General features: G+C 49.6%; 1 protein-coding gene and 1 pseudogene across 10 annotated transcripts in view; one reads left to right on the top strand and one right to left on the bottom strand.

Annotated features, from left to right (window-relative positions):
• Window positions 1-15586, top strand: part of LOC147911499 (ral guanine nucleotide dissociation stimulator-like) — a 260781-nt gene that overhangs the window by 24352 nt on the left and 220843 nt on the right. The window lies entirely within an intron of this gene.
• On the bottom strand, window positions 1296-1846 carry LOC147911503 (methyl-CpG-binding domain protein 3-like 1; annotated as a pseudogene).

The raw sequence follows: 15586 nt of genomic DNA, 5'->3' as shown, positions 1-15586 counted from the left end.
ATAGTTATCATTATTGACAAATTTCTTCTAAACAACATGACTGGAAAGCTCTGCGTGTATTATCTCAGTTACAGTCACAATTTTAGGGATTTATTCCCATTTTAAGCTAAAGATGTGGAGGCTCAGAAATATTAAATAACTTGACAAAGAAGGAAAAAAATTACTACAAAGCTAAATTAAACACCTATTCAAACTATGTGTCAAAGAAAGAAAGACGTTATCTGACCTACAAACAGACTCAAATTTGACCTCACACAGGCCCACAGTGAAAGAAGCGGTAAAGAATGTACATCAGGAAGAAGAAATGTGAACCCAGGAAAACATAACAGGAGTCACAAGGAAAAAACGTCTGTCTAATTTAGTATTAGTTTTAAAGCAAGACATTAAAAACACATTCAAACCAAAATTCCAGATGATTACCACATGGAAGAATAGAGGAGAGAAGATTTAGCTAAAAGATAACTCATTTTTTAGGGAAGATATAAATACTAAGATACTCTATTATTGTTTAACACATTGCTCTCAGAAACTGATAAATTTGTGGGACAAAAGCAAGTAATGATAAAGAGGATTTATCCTCTTTAGTAAGTGCAACATACTCATTCAGGCAAATAGACAAATCCCAACACACTGGCTTATTGTGAGACTTGTGATACTGAAAACAGTCGTTCTCCTGACAACATGATACCACAATGGCATATCAATTTTCATGAATCAAATTTCCAACACATATAAATCTAAAAAAAGGGACAATCCAGTATTTCATTATATGCAACTGTGATTCAACATGCAACAAATACCAGAAAAATAGAGACCCAGAAGTAGGTGTCTTTTTTGAGAAGACAGATATAACAGCTCTTTCGTGAAATATTATGTTGGAATCCATTGGAATATTACACAAAAAGGACAATCCATTTGGACTAAGTATGTTTTCTCTGTTACTGTGAGGGCAAAACTCTAAAGAATCCCCTGACTGTGATAACTCTTGGTCTTAAAATACAAATAGATAACACTCAGTAAAGGAAAATGAGAGAACAAAATGAGAAAGAAAGATCTCCTTTCTCTCCTCACCTGAAACCCAATCTCTCACCTCAGAAGGATCACTGTCTGTATCTTCTCTGTCATGCAAAGGAGTCAAAGAAAAGAAAATTATTGGTATATATTAAAGTTTCAAGAGCTCAAAGCAAGAAATCATCAGGACCCCTGCAGAGGCATTAATGTAGTGTGAGCTCCATGTCATCTGTGTCGTCTTCTGTTTTCTTCATCGTGTTTGTCGGGATGTCCTTTTTGGCCCCTCACTCTCCCTGCCTCGCTAGCGAGTTTGTCTGCATCAGTGCTACCGCCAGTCTGTCTCTTGCCGTCTTCACTTTCCCTTCCTGTTTCCTGATATCTTCCTCAGTCACCAGAAGACGTTTGCAAAGGAGCTGTGGGATGTACAGACCAGGTCCTGGGATCATCTCTGCCGAATCTGAAGACCAGGCAGGGGTGGGCATGGGACTGGAGTTCAGAACACGTGCGAGCTCACCTGGCAGGGATACACCTGTGCTACCAGGTGCAAGATTCAGCAGGGCTTTGGCAAGGTCCGAAGCACTTAACAGTTCTCCTGCACTCTGCAGGCCTGGAGACCTTGCAGTCTCTTCTGCCAGCAGAGTTGTTGGGGCTGCTCCAAGGTTTCCTCCCTTTGCTGGCTTCTGACCTCATTGCCAGGATAGGATGTGATTCTAGTAACTGGCCTCTTGAATGTGTAACTGGACATCCTCAAAGGGATGGAGATGCTCAAACCAGGCTTTGGTTTAGATTGCTTTCCACAATCATTTCACTTCCTCTGTTATGATTTGACCAACATACTTCTTCTCTTCTTACCCCATAGAAATAAATTTTGAAAGTGGATCAGAGTTATAAATAAAGCCTGCCTTCCCAGGACAATTATGTCAGATGCCTTGTACGTCTACCCTCCCTCTCTCCCTGTGGGGATTAATCTGACCTTTGTCCTGCGACATCATCAAAGAGATTTGGGTCAAGAAAAGAAACCACGAGGTCAAAACTCAGGACTACTGCATGTCATTTCTTCTCCCCCATGTTGTTAGACACTTATGTGCATGACTTTATTCTCTTTTTGTCCTTGTCTCTCTCAACAACAAAATCCTTGGTGCTCCCTGTCAGGACACACGCTCCCCAGTCTTTTTCTAAATCCCAAATCATACCATACTTCTATACTATATGACTATTCATTTGATTAACCCATTGACCAGTTGGTGTTCATAGCTCCCTTAGAGGTTAAATCAGTAGTGAAATTATCATCCACCCCACTCCTAGTGACTCTTCTTTGACAATTGTGAACATTAAATCTGTTTGCAGTGAATGTATGTCTGAAAAAACTCGACTTACAAATGGAGATTGTACTGTAAGTGGGAAATACACACTGGATTTATGAAACACAGAAAAAAATGTAAACTCTCTCATTAGTAAGTTTTGTATAGAGAGCAACCACATTGATAATATCTTGGTTATAGTGGGTTAAAATATACTATTAAAGTTAGTTTCTCCTGTTTGTTTTCATTTTTTAAAATGTGGCTACTAAAAAATATTTAAATTCCATAACATAGAGTGCTTAATGTTACTATTGGACAGTGCTGGCGAAGCCATCAGTGAAAAGAAAGTCCAGAAAAAGTGGTTAGGGAAATTTTTTACCTAGAAAAGGAGTCTACACTGGCCCACACTGCCAGATGCAGCAAAAAGTCTATACACCCCCACACACACGCGCGTGCACACACACACTGACAGAATGAATCAAACCTCTTCCTATAGTTCCACCACTTCTCACATGGTATGAGGTTGCACTCTTACTTAATCCTAAGTGGACTAATCTCAAGAAAGAAGCCAGAAGTGTAGGTAAATTACCAGTTAGGATGATCTAAAACCAGAGACTAAAGCTCAAGATATGTGGTGAATTTCCTGTCGGGGCTTCTGTTATTAATTCAATATGTTAGGGAGACTTTTCCAAGGAGGGTTGTTTTAAAACTCACTTTTTCTTTACTATGTAAAAATAGACAGGCTATGTAAAGAATAGTTACTCTAGCCAATCAATGAAAAGGAGATGATAGATCACGAATACCCTTATTGTAAATCACTACTGGATTAGAGAGTCAGGGAACAGCTGACATTGGGTAAATTTGGCCTTAATTAGGCTGATTCTGATTTCATGATCGTCATATTGATTGTATTATGCTAGAACCTATGAAACTTCCCAGCCCCCCGACTATTTAACCACCAAGGCCCACCAACCAGACCAGTCCTTGCTGATACATCCCCTGCCTCCATCTCTTCTGACAACACCTGGAGGATTTTCCCCAAATCCCACTCTGTCCCTGCGCTCTTCTACCTGCCCCAGGGCCAGAGAGTCATTTTCTCCAAGGCTCAGGCTCTGTGTGTGCCCAGCTCTGGGGATGGCACTTCTCGCTCTAGTGAAGACAAACATAACAGCGCAGAGCCTGTGAGCTGCAGCAATTAGACAAAGGCTGGGGTTTGCTGACAGAAAAGAACCTTTAGTGAGCACGGTTACCAGGGTCCAAGAAGCCCCAGTGATTCCTCCAGGGACTGTGATGCAGGACAGAGCAGGTATGTCTGCCTGTGGTTCGGCTTGGGAATGCCTGTAGGGTGATATAGGTGACATTGGTAATGCATTCGCCAATGTTGTTCACTCATTTATTCATCGTATGTCATGGAGTGCTTTCTACATACATCCAGGCAACAGTCTCACACTCTGGGGCTCACAGGCAGTGTCAGAAGAATTTCTAAATTTTATTTCTGATATATAAGTACAGCACTGGTAATGCACTAGGTGTTCCAAGCATTTTTCAAACATTAACTCCTTTAATACTCTCAATAAACCTACAAAGTAGGTACGCTGATCATTATTGTCAACTGAGATATGAAGAAACTGAGGCACCAATCAGGTAAATAACTCAGTCAATACAAATATCTAATAAGGGATTGAGCTGGAATTTGGACGTGAGGAGTTAGCTCCATACTCTGTGTTCTTAACCATGACATTTACTCTCTAAAGACTTCACATCATGAAAAAATTTGATCAGTTATCCATTTGCTTGGTGCATTGAGTAGCCAAGCTATTTTATCTGTGTCTGAAAAATAGAATACATGCGTAGAAACTACTGCACATACACGCTCAAATTACATCTACCTATGTCCCGCATTCCAGAAAATTAATACAGAGAACATTTCAGAATGTTTCATGCCCAGGTTGGGAGGACTCTGAGGGAATCTCAGTGTTGCTATAAGAAGCTGAGGACAGGCTGGGAGTGGGTCTCAGGGGAAAGTTGTCCTCAGGAGTCACCATTGAATGACAACATTGATGGCTGAGTCTCAGCAGTGACTGAATTCAGGATCTGGTGGTGTTTTAACCTGGTGCTTATCTTCTGGCTGTGGGTTGATGGTGATGCAGCACAGGGAGAGGGGATGGTTCACTGTGTTCTTGGGGAAACCAGACCCATGAAAGAGAGGGAATGACGGTTTCCTTAAACAATGGACTCGTGGTGGGAAAAATTTGTTCTGGAAGAGACAGTCGTGTCCCTGGTATAACCAGAAGGAGTTGCCTCTGCTTCAGCCAAGGCAGACAGCCCTTCCTCATGCACTCATTTTATCTCAATGGGAGGAAGGAGGAGGAAATCATGTAATGCTCTTCTGGATGTGAGATCTCTGATGGTAGAGACTGTGCTAGGAGGTTCTGAAAGGCTGCCCTGAGGCATTTCAGACCTTTGCTGTGACCAGAATGACAAGTGTAAGCACCCCTGCGTATGTCTGGGAAGAGTTAGTGTGTCAAGGAGAAGGCTCCCTGGTGCAGAGACTCACAGGAAGAAGCGAGTTTGACCAGGGAAGGTCAGAAATGTGGCCAGTGTGGCTGGAGGGAGCCTGAGAAGAGAGAGGAGTGGAGAGAGGAGGGTGATCAGGCTGGATCCTGGGACATGGTAGACTGTTACTTTCTGTTCCTCTGTGACAACATTACTCCAAAACCTGCCACCTATAAAGTACAAATATTTAACATCTCACAATTTCTGTGAGCCAAGCATCAGGCATGGCTTAGCTGGGTGCCTCTGCCTCAAAGTCTCTGTGAAGAAGTGATTGTGGTCTCAACAGTGCTCAAATGGGGGAACATTCCCACCCAAGATCACTCACATGGGTTTTGTCAGGATCCATTTGGACTGAGAGTCTGTGCTCCTGTCTGTCTGTTGGCTGGACACTCCCTCAGTTCTCTCCTAAGGAACCTCCACATAGTGCAACTGAAAACATCAGCACTTGCTCTCCCAGTTCTGGTGATTTGATAGAGAGCAAGAGTGAGAGTAAGAGCTAGCGAGACAGAGAGAGAGAGAGAGATGGAAACAGAAGGAGGGAGGTAAGTAGGGAACCTAAGTAAACCAGTAATATGGAAGTGACAGAAGTTTTGTAATTAAAACTTGGAAGTGACATCCCATCACCTTGGCTGTGTTCTGTTGTTCAGAAGCCAGATACTGACCACTTAGTGCTGACATAAGGATGTGCACTCAAGGAGGCAGGTTCAGTGGGAACATTGTGGAGGATCCCACCACATAGGCCAACATGAGGCTCTTGGGACTGATTCTGAGTAAAACAGGGGACCGTGGAAGGCTTAATGCCAGTGTATCACAATGTCTATATTTCCTCTAATTTCCACCCCTTCAGGATGCAGACCTGAAAATGAGGCTCAGAGCGGCAGTGACTTACCAAAGATCACACATCTGGGACCCAGAGAAGTTCTGACTGGTATTCTATGTGATGTCCTACTTTTTGTACTTCCTCCATCTCTAAGTGTGTTCATTAGACACATGTGACACTAGCTCACAGGTGTTGTACGTTTTATTACATATACACCTGAAGGGGTTCTCTAGGAAGCTGTTTTTAGCCCAATCCTCATTGTGAAGCTTGGGAGACTGGGGAGATCTTGAGAGGCACAACAGCTTTTCCAGGACACAGAACTGGTAGGAAAAAACAGGTCTGACCTCAGCTCTGTCTCCTCAAAGCTGGGGCCTGGATCCACTCCCAAGGAGCTGTGGGGAGGGTGGTGATGGGTATTTGTGTACAGTGATGGAGATGACACGGGCAAGGAGGGAGAGCAGCCAACTGCCTAGCGGGGGATTTGGGTGGATCTCATTGAAGGAAAGGGCGAAGTAATAGAACCTTGAAGAAGTGACCTCACTTCCTTGGTGACAGACCCCAACAGAACTTAGAACTTTGGTTACCAGGCACCCACATTGTAATCACAACCTCTTGTCCAGTTCATTTGAGTTGAGACACTCAAAACGGCAGGATGTTCTTGTGTTGTCCCGTGACTTTCCGAGGCTCTGACCCCCGGAAAACCCAGAATGAGAGCGTTTTAAGTTGCTTTAGACATTTGCTCAGCCCTCACCTCGAATGTGTGTGGCCTTTTGGCAGGAGGAACCATCAGGTAACAGTGTAGGCCAGGGCAGACCACTCTAGGTCAGGCCAGAACTGTGATCCCAAAAGGACAGCCCCACACCCCTTGACACTCATTGTGTGTGTGTGTGGGAGGTGGAGTTCGTGAAGCTGGGGATGAGGAGGATCCAACCTGAGCAGGAGCAGGAAGCCAGATGGTGGGAGTTGGGCAGTGTGTCATGTTCATGCTCAAGATCTTGGTTGCAGGAGAGGAAGGTGAGTGCTGGGGACCAAGCTCCTCTATCCGCATGTGAATGCTGGGCCCTCAAGGTGTCCTCGCATTCCTTCCCTGGTGGAGTGTATGCAGATGCCCCTCTTTGCCTGATCTGTCGTGGGGTTTCCCACTGTGGCAAAGTCCAGGCAGGCCCCTGATCCCTCCTGGCCTGACTGCTGGGAACTGTCACTGCAGAGCTGCACCCAGGAGATGGTCGAGGAGCTGGTGGATGCTTTCCAGTTTGCCATCTCCCTGGAGTGGACACAGGTGCACCAGTCCATCAATGACCAGGGCTGGTCTGAGGTGAGTGTGGGTGCAGAGGGGTCTTCACACCCAGGACCCTGAGATGATCAAGGCAGTACTAGAATCCAGACTCAAATATGAGATTCCCCTGGGACCCGCTGTCCCAGAATTTTCTCACTACAGTGCCCCGAAGTCCCACTCCCAAAGGAATCTGGACCTCCACTCCTCCCCACAAGCTACACAGGAGGGTAGAAAGTCACCTCAGTCCTCCTGGTGGTTCACCACGATGTCACTGACTGTATGTTCCTCCTCCTCTCCCCTCACGTCAGGATGAGTCCACTGTGAATTTAAATGAAGACTGCAGGATGAGTGGCGTCCTGGCAGGCATGATGGAGAAGCTGACAGAGTCCATTGTACCAGCTTTCCTGAGTAGGAACATCTAGAGTTTCACCACCTTCATGATCAACTACTCGGCCTCAGACACATCCCACCGGGTCCTGGACCAGCTGTTTACTAGGTGAGTAGCCACTCCCTCCTCAGCACAGTGATGACTCTGTCCTATGCCAGCTGTGTACCTTGCACAAATCCCCGCATCTCTCGGAGCCTCAGTTTGCTCTTCTGAAATGTGCGGGGGGATAAAGTTCATGGTGATTTGTAGGGACTAATGGGATCAGCCATGGCAGGTGCTCACCTGGTGCCTGTATCTGCAGAGAGGGCTGTGGACATGCTGTGGTTGGTCCCCAGCAGCCCTGAGCTTGGTTGGTCCCTCAGACCTGGCCAGGGGCAGCTCATCCCCTGGCGCCCTCTCCCGGAACATCCAAGGGCAGGCTCGGTGCCAGCCCCACCCTACTATCCACTGCAATGACTATCGTTCTTCCTCGGGAGGCCTGGGCAGGACAGGGACCCAGGTGTGGGAGGCCGCCAGATCTCAGGTCTGACACAGCGCTTGCCAGGCTGCTTCCTTCTCTGACGGGGGCCCAGCATACACCCCAGGAGATTTGGCAGCCATCCCCAGTGCTATGTCCTCCAGAGGTCGTCCCCTTGGAAGGGGCCTGGCCCAGGTGTCATGTTCGGCTGGTTGGCCAGCATCCTTTGGGGAAAGCAGGCAAGTGGAGCCAGGCTTGCAGTGGCCATGGGCGTGACACCTGCGACCTCAGGCAGAGGGCCTCAAGCGTGCCCACCATGGCGGATTTCTCCCCGGAGCCGTGGTCTGGGCACCAGGAAGGCCAGGCCTTCCCGACTCCAGGGAGGGGGCTGGGACCTGTTGCCGGAAGGGTTTGCCCAGTTTGGCTCTGTCTACATAGCACTGTGGTGCCATCTGCCTGTCTCGGCCCTTCTGACTCCACAGAGCCTTTCCTACACCTGGTCTGGCTGCAGTAGCAAAGTGCAGGCGTGGGGTGAGGCCGTAGCTTTGTCTTTCCAGCAGGAAATGAGCCCCTGGACAAAGCAGCTGGTCCAGGCAGAGCCTTGAGCTTGAAGCCCAGTACGCCTGTGGCCATCAGGGCCAGAGCAATGCTTCCAAGGAAGGGAAGTGGCCTCCAAGCTGAGTGGGAGTGGGGGAGGGGAGGGAGCCAGTAAGAGTTTGGTGGGAGGGTGGGGTCTTCATTGAGGACCCCCGAGGCCAGCCCTAGGCCCGGGGGTCGCCCATGCACACTTGGCCTGTGCGGTGGTGTGGGGGGTTGAACCCAAGCCCACAGGGCTACTGGAGCGGCCAGAGAAAGAAGGTTCCGTGGGGGAGGTAGGGCGAGGTGGTCATGGCGTGCCACCTTCCTCCTCTCAGATCCCAGAGGGAGAGAGAGAATGAGAGAGAGAGAGAGAGGAAGAGACAGAGAGAAAGAGAGAGAGAGGGAGAGAGAGAGAGATCCATGACCTCTGAGTCGCTGCCTCCACTGCTGGCTGGTGCCAACTCACACGCCATCCCACTTGCACTCACCACCCCCACGCCCACCCCAGGGCCAGCCCCACAACAGAGAGGCCGGTTCCTGGTCACCTCCATGCCTTTTCTTCTGGACCTGACCCCAGTATATGGGAAACGGGCCAGACAAGCCTTTACATGTCTCTCTGCATGACAATCATCTTGATCTCCTCTCCCATCCCACAGGCCCACCCACGACTTTCACCTTTGTCATTAGCGCAGGAGAGGGTGCAAGATGAGAATCTCTGCCATTGTGGTGAGAGACTCAATTTCCTAGTTCTCTCCCATGGAAACATGTTCTTCACCTGGGTCTGATTTTCTCCAGCCAACCTGTCTTGTTAAGGATTTGACCAGCCCTAAGAACCTGCAGGGAAAGGGTGGAGGGGGATTCTCTCTCTGCCCCCAGCAGCCCTGAGCTGGGTCGGTCCCTCAGACCTGGCCAGGGGCAGCCCACCCCCCGGGGTCCTCTCCTGGAGCATCCAAGGGCAGGATCAGCACCAGCCCCACCCCTCTCACCACTGCCACGACCATCGTCCTCCCTCGGGAGGCCTGGGCAAGACAGGGTCCCGGGTGTGGGAGGCCGCCAGAACTTAGTCAGGCACACCGTTTGCCAGGGAGCTTCTTCCTCTGTCTGGGGCCCAGCACACGCCCCAGGAGACATGGCAGCTGTCCCCAGGGCTATGTCCTCCGGAACGCGTCACCTTGGAAGGGGCCTGGCCCAGGTGCCAGGTTCGGCTGGTGGGCCAGCCTCCTTGGGAGAAAGCAGGCAAGCCGAGCCAGGCTTGGAGTGGCCTTGGACGTGACACCTGAGACCTCAGGCAGAGGACCTCACGTGTGCCCACAATTGCAGATTTCTCCCCGGAGCTGTGGCCTGGACACCAGGAAGGCCAGGACTTCCTGACTCCAGGGAGGAGGCTGGGACATGTCGCTGGAAGGGCTCGCCCAGTTTGGCCCTGGCTCCCTAGCCCTGCAGTGCCATCTGCCTGTCTCAGCCCTTCTGACTCCACAGAGCCTTTCCTACACCTGGCCTGGCTGCAGTCGCAAAGTGCAGGCATGGGATGAGGCCATGGCTTTGTCTTTCGAGGAAGAAATGAGCCCCTGGACGAAGCAGCTGGCCCAGGCAGAGCCTTGAGCTTGAAGCCCAGTACGCTTGTGGCCATCAGGCCCAGAGCAATGCTTCCAAGGAAGTGAAGCGGTCTTCCAGGTGAGTGGGAGTGGGGGAGGGGAGGGAGACAACAGCTGAAGCCAAGTACAGAAGAGCGGCGATGGAACAGCTGCAGCGGGGTGGCACCAGAGGTCCGCCCCCACCATTCAGAGCCTGGTGGCAGGGTGGTGCCTTCACTGAGGACCCACGCGGCAAGCCCTAGGCCCCAGCAGTCGCGCATGTGCCCTTGGCCTGTGCGGGGGTGTGGGGGCCTGAACCCAAGCTCTCAGGGGTCCCGGAGCTGCCAGAGAAAGAAGGGCCCATGGGGGAGGTAGGTGAGGTGGGCAGAGCAAGCGACCTTCCTTTCCTCAGGTCCCCGAGGGGGAGAGAGAGGGAGAGAGTGAGAGATCCATGACCTCTGAGTCGCTGCCTCCACCACTGGCTGGTGCCTTCTCACAAGCCATCCCATTGCACCCACCACCCCCACGCCTGCCCAGGGGCCATCCCCACCACAGAGAGGCTGGTTGCGGGACACCTCCATGTCTTCCCTTCCGTTCCTGACCCCAGTGCAGGAGAAACTGTTCAGACAAGCCTTTACATGTCCCTCTCCATGACAATCGTCTCCCTCCCCTCTTCCATCACACAGGCCCACCCACGACATCCACATTTGTCATTAGCTCAGGAGAGGATGTAAGATGAGAATCTCTGCCATTGTGTGGACTCAGATTCCTGTGTTTCTCCCATGGACACATGTTGTTCAGCTAAGTCTGATTTGCGCCAGAGAACCTGTCTTGTTTTGATTTGGCCAGCCATGAGAACCTGAAGGGAAATGGTGGAGGGGTATTCTCTCTCTTCCCCCAACAACCCCTATCTGGGTCAGTCCCTCAGACCTGGCCAGGGGCAGCCCATACCCCGGCGCCCCCTCCTGGGTCATCCACGTGCAGGCTCAGCGCCCGCCCCAGCACTCTCGCCACTGCCAAGACCATCGTCCTCCCTTGGGATTCCTGGGGAGGACAGGGACCTCGGTGTGGGAGGCTACCTGATCTCTGGTCTCTCACACCGCTTCCCGGGCTGCTTCCTCCTCTGACGGGGCCCAGCACACGCCCCAGGAAACTTGGCAGACGTCCCCAGGGCTAAATCCTCCGGAACTTTTCCCCTCTGAAGGGGCCTGGCCCAGGTGCCAGGTTCGGCTGTTTGACCAGACTTCTTTGGAGAAAGCAAGCAAGCCGAGCCAGGCATGCAGTGGCCCTGGGCATGACACCTGAGACCTCAGGCAGAGGACCTCATGGGTGTCCTCCATCACGGATTTCTCCCCAGAACCATGGCCTGGGCACTAGGAAGGCCAGGACTTCCCGACGCCAGAGACGAGGCTGGGAACTGTCCCCGGAAGGGCTTGCCCAGTGTGGCATAGGCTCCCAAAGGCCTATGGGCTGCTGGCGCCGCACTTCCTGCTTTGCCATATGCCTGTCTCTGCCCTTTTGTCTCCACAGAGCCTTTCCTCCACCTGGCTGCAGTCGCCAAGTCTAGGCGTGGGGTGAGGCCACGGCTTTGTCTTTCCAGAATGAATTGAGCCCCGGGACAAAGCAACTGGCCTAGGAAGAACCTTGAGCTCGAACCCCAGTCTGACTGTGGCCACCCTGGGCAGACCCACCCTTCCAAGGAAGTGATGCGGCCTGCGATCTCTTCGGAATTGGGGGAGGTGAGCAGCTGCAGCCAAGTCAAGAAGAGCAGGGTTCCTTCAGCTGCAGCTTGTAGTCACCAAGGGAAGCCGAAGCCGGTCAGATCCTGGCGGGAGGATGGGGCCTTCACTGAGGACCCTCGAGGCCAGCCCTAGTCCCGGGTGGCCGAGCATGCACCCTTGGCCTGAGGGTCTTAAATCCAAGCCTGCATGGTTCTGAGAGCTGCCAGAGAAAGAAGGGACCATGGGATAGGTAGGGGAGGTAGGTAGGGCGCCCCACCTTTCTGTCCTCCGGTCTCCGAGGGAGAGAAGAGAGAGAGAGACACAGAGAGATTGAGAGAGAGAGAAAGAGAGATCCCTGACCTCTAAATCACTGCCTCCACCGCTGGTACCAACTCACACGCCATCCCACTTCCACTTACCACCCCCACGCCTGCCCCGGGTCCAACACCACCACAGAGAGGCGGGTTGCTGGTCACCTCTGTGCTGTCCCTTCTGGACCTGACCCTGGTGCAGGGGAAACGGTTCCATCAAGACATTACATGTCCCTCTGCATGACAATTGTCTTCTTCCAGTCTTGACTTCCACATGCCCACCCCCAACATCCTCCTTTCTCATAAGCTCAGGAGAGGATGCAAGATGAGAATCTCTGCCTTTGTGTGGAGAGACTCATTTTCCCGGGTTTCTGCCATGCACTCATATTCTTCAGTTGGGTATGATTTTCTCTTGCGAACCTGTCTTGTTAACGGTTTGGCAAGCCATAAGAAACTTAAGGAAAAGGGCGGAGTGGGATTCTCTCTCTGCCCCAGACTGCCTCGAGCTGGGTCGGTCCCTCAGACCACTCCAGGGGCAGCCCATCCCCAGGCGCCCTCTCCTGGGACATCCTGGGGCAGGCTAGCCGGCAACCCCACCCCACTCGCCACTGCCACGACCCTCGTCCTCCCTCGTGAGGCCTGGGCAGGACACGGACCCGGGTGTGAGAGGCCTCCTGATCTCACGTCTGGCACAGCCATTGCCAGGCTGCTTTCTCCTCTGACGGGACCCAGCACACGCCCCAGGAGACTTGGCGACCATCCCCAGGGCTATGTCCTCTTGACCTTGTCCCCTCTGGAAGTGGCCTGGCCCAGGTAGGATGTTTGGCTGGTTGTCCTGCCTCCTTTGGAGAAAGCAGGTGAGCCGATCTAGCCATCTTGTCGCCCTCTGCCTGGCACGTCTGCACTCAAACAGAAGGCGTCACACGTGTCCTTCGTCATGCTTTTCTCCCTAGAGCCATTTCCTGGGGTACTCTTAGTGTTACGTTAGTGTTATGTTTGGTTTCCGGTTACTGTCAGTTTTAGGGTTTGTTTTAGTTTTCGGGTTAGTGTTAGGTTTATATTTAGGTATATGTTTCTGGTTAGGGTTAGGTTTATGGTTCTGGTTAGGGATAGGGTCATGATTCACGTTAATGGTATGTTTGAGTTTAGGTTAGGGTTAGGGTTAGGGTTGAGGTTAGTGTTATGGTTGATTGCCAGGTTTGGGTTAGATTTCAGGTTAGGGTTAGGGTTCAGTTAGCATAGGGTTATCATCTGGTTAGTGTAAGTGTTAGGGTTTCTGTTCCTATTGGGGTTAGGGTTATGGTTAGCATTAGGGTTGTGGTTCTGTTTAGTGTTAGGGTTTGGGTTTGGTACAGATTTGTTTTACGTGTAGGGTTAGCTTTAGAGTTTAGGGTTAGGCTTAGGGTTAGGGTCACTGGTCAGGTTCAGTTTAGCGTTGTGGTTAGTGTTAGATTTAGGGTTATGGTTAGGTGTAGTGTTAGTGCTAGTTTTCGGGTTAATGTCAGGGTCAGGGCTTGGTTTTGATACCAGTTTAGGCTTAGGGTTGTTGTTGGGTTAGGGTTCGGGTTCGGGTTCTTGTTAGGGTTAGGATTAAGGTTAGTGTTTGGGTTAGTGTTAGGACTTGGGTTAGGCTGAGGTTAGAGTTAATATTCGGATTAGGGTTATTATTAGTTTTCAGGTTCAAAAAATGTTGAGCTTTAGCTTTAGGTTTCTTGTTAGGGTTAGGGTTAGGGCTAGGGCTAGGGTTAAGTTTAGGGTTAGGGTTGGGTTTGGGTTATGGTTAGGGTTAGGTTTACGTTTTGGTTTCCGATTAGGGTTATGGTTAGCGTTAGGGTTCGATTTAAGTCTAGGGTTAGGGTTAGCGTTGGGTTTGGATTAGGGTTAGGGTTAGCATTAGGGTTAGAAATATGTTTAGAGTTCAGGTTATGGTTAGGCTTAGCAATAGGGTTCAGGTTAGGGTAATGTTTAGTTTTAGTGTTAGGGCTAGTGTTCGAGTCTAGGTTAGGCTTAGGGTTCAGGTTCGTGTTCTGGTTAGGGTTAGGGTTAGAGTCGGGCTAAGATTAGGTTTAGGGTTAGGGTTACAGTCAGGCTAGGATTGCTGATATGGTTACGGTTAATTTTCATGTTAAGTTTAGGGTTATGTTTAAGGTCAGGGTTGTTTTTGGGTTAGGGTTATGGCTAGGGTTCGAGTTCATTTTCTGGTTAGGGTTAGGGTTATGTTTTGCTTTGTTGCGACGGTTAGGATTAGGGTTACTGTTAAGGTTATGTTAAGGTTTAGGGTGAGGTTAGTGTTTGGATTAGGATTAGAGTTAAGATTTGGGTTCTTGATGGTGTTAGTGTTAGGGTCGGTTTCGGCTTTGTGTTTGTGTTAGTTTTAGGGTTAAGGTTAAGGTTTGGGTTAGAGTCTGGGTTAAGTTTGAGGTTCAGGTTATTGTTAGAGTTCGGGTTAGCTTTAGGCTTAGGGTTAGGGCTGCTGTTGGGGTTAGTTTTGGATAAGGGATAGGGCTGTATTCAGGTTGGGTTTGGGTTCGAGTTAGGGTTAGGTTTAGGATTCAGATTCGAGTTACTTTTAGGGTTATTTTTCGTGTTAGACTTAGCGTTATGGTTACAGTTAGTGTTGGGGTTAGGGTTATTGTTAGGGTTAGGGTTAGGTTTTGGCTTAGATTTCAAGTTAGGCTTATGTTATGGTTCGGGTTATGGTTAGCGTTAGTTTTAGTGTTGGGGTTAGTGTTTCCTTTAGGGTTATAGTTAGTGTTTGGTGTCAGTATCACGTTAGGTTTATTGTTAGGGTTCGGGTTAGCGTTTGAGTTAGTGTTAGGGTTTGGATTCGGGTTCAGTTTAGGGTTAGTGTTCACCTTAGGGTTAGGGTTAGTTTTATGGGTAGGGTTGGGTTCTGGTTCGGTTTAGGTCTAGGGTTCTGTTTAGGGTTAGGGTTCTGATTCGTGTTCATGTTAGGGTTAAGATTAGGGTTATTGTGAGGTTTAGGCTTAGCTTTATTTTGAGGTTTGCCTTCTGATTAGCGTAAGGTTTAGGTTTCGGGTCAGGATAAGATTAAGTTTATGTTTAGCGTCGGATTAGGCTTCTGGTTAGGGTTAAAATTGGGGCCCGGTTTAGGGTTTTGGTTAGTGTTTGGCTTATGCTTAGGGTAGCTTTAAGTTTAGCGTTTGTTGGGTTATGTTTACTGTTAGTGTTCATGTTAGGGTTAGGGTTATGTTTAGTCTTAGAGTTAGTGTTCAGATTAGGGTTAGGGTTAGGGGTAGGGGTAGGGTTAGGGTTAGGGTTAGGTCTAGTGCTGGGTTATGTTTAGGGCTAGGGCTAGGATTAATGTTATGGTTATTCTTAGAGTTAGATGTGGTGGTTTGTGTTCAGTTAAGGTTAGGTTTAGTGGTAAGGATATGATTAGGAATAGGGCTAGTGTTTGTGTTAGGACTGGTTTAGGGCTACAGCAAGGGCTACGGATAGTGTTAGTGTTGGATTACATGTAGGGTTATGGTGAGAGTTGGGAGTAGGAGTAGTGATAGTGTTAGTGTTATGGCAAGAATTATCGTTAGGGTTGGGCTTAGGGCTAAGTTTAGCTATTACATTTAGAGTT

Source organism: Ceratotherium simum, unplaced genomic scaffold (genome assembly GCF_057802395.1).
Source record: "Ceratotherium simum simum isolate JZ-2026a unplaced genomic scaffold, ASM5780239v1 HiC_scaffold_43, whole genome shotgun sequence".
Taxonomy (NCBI): domain Eukaryota; kingdom Metazoa; phylum Chordata; class Mammalia; order Perissodactyla; family Rhinocerotidae; genus Ceratotherium; species Ceratotherium simum.
This window is presented reverse-complemented; position numbering and strand designations above follow the sequence as displayed.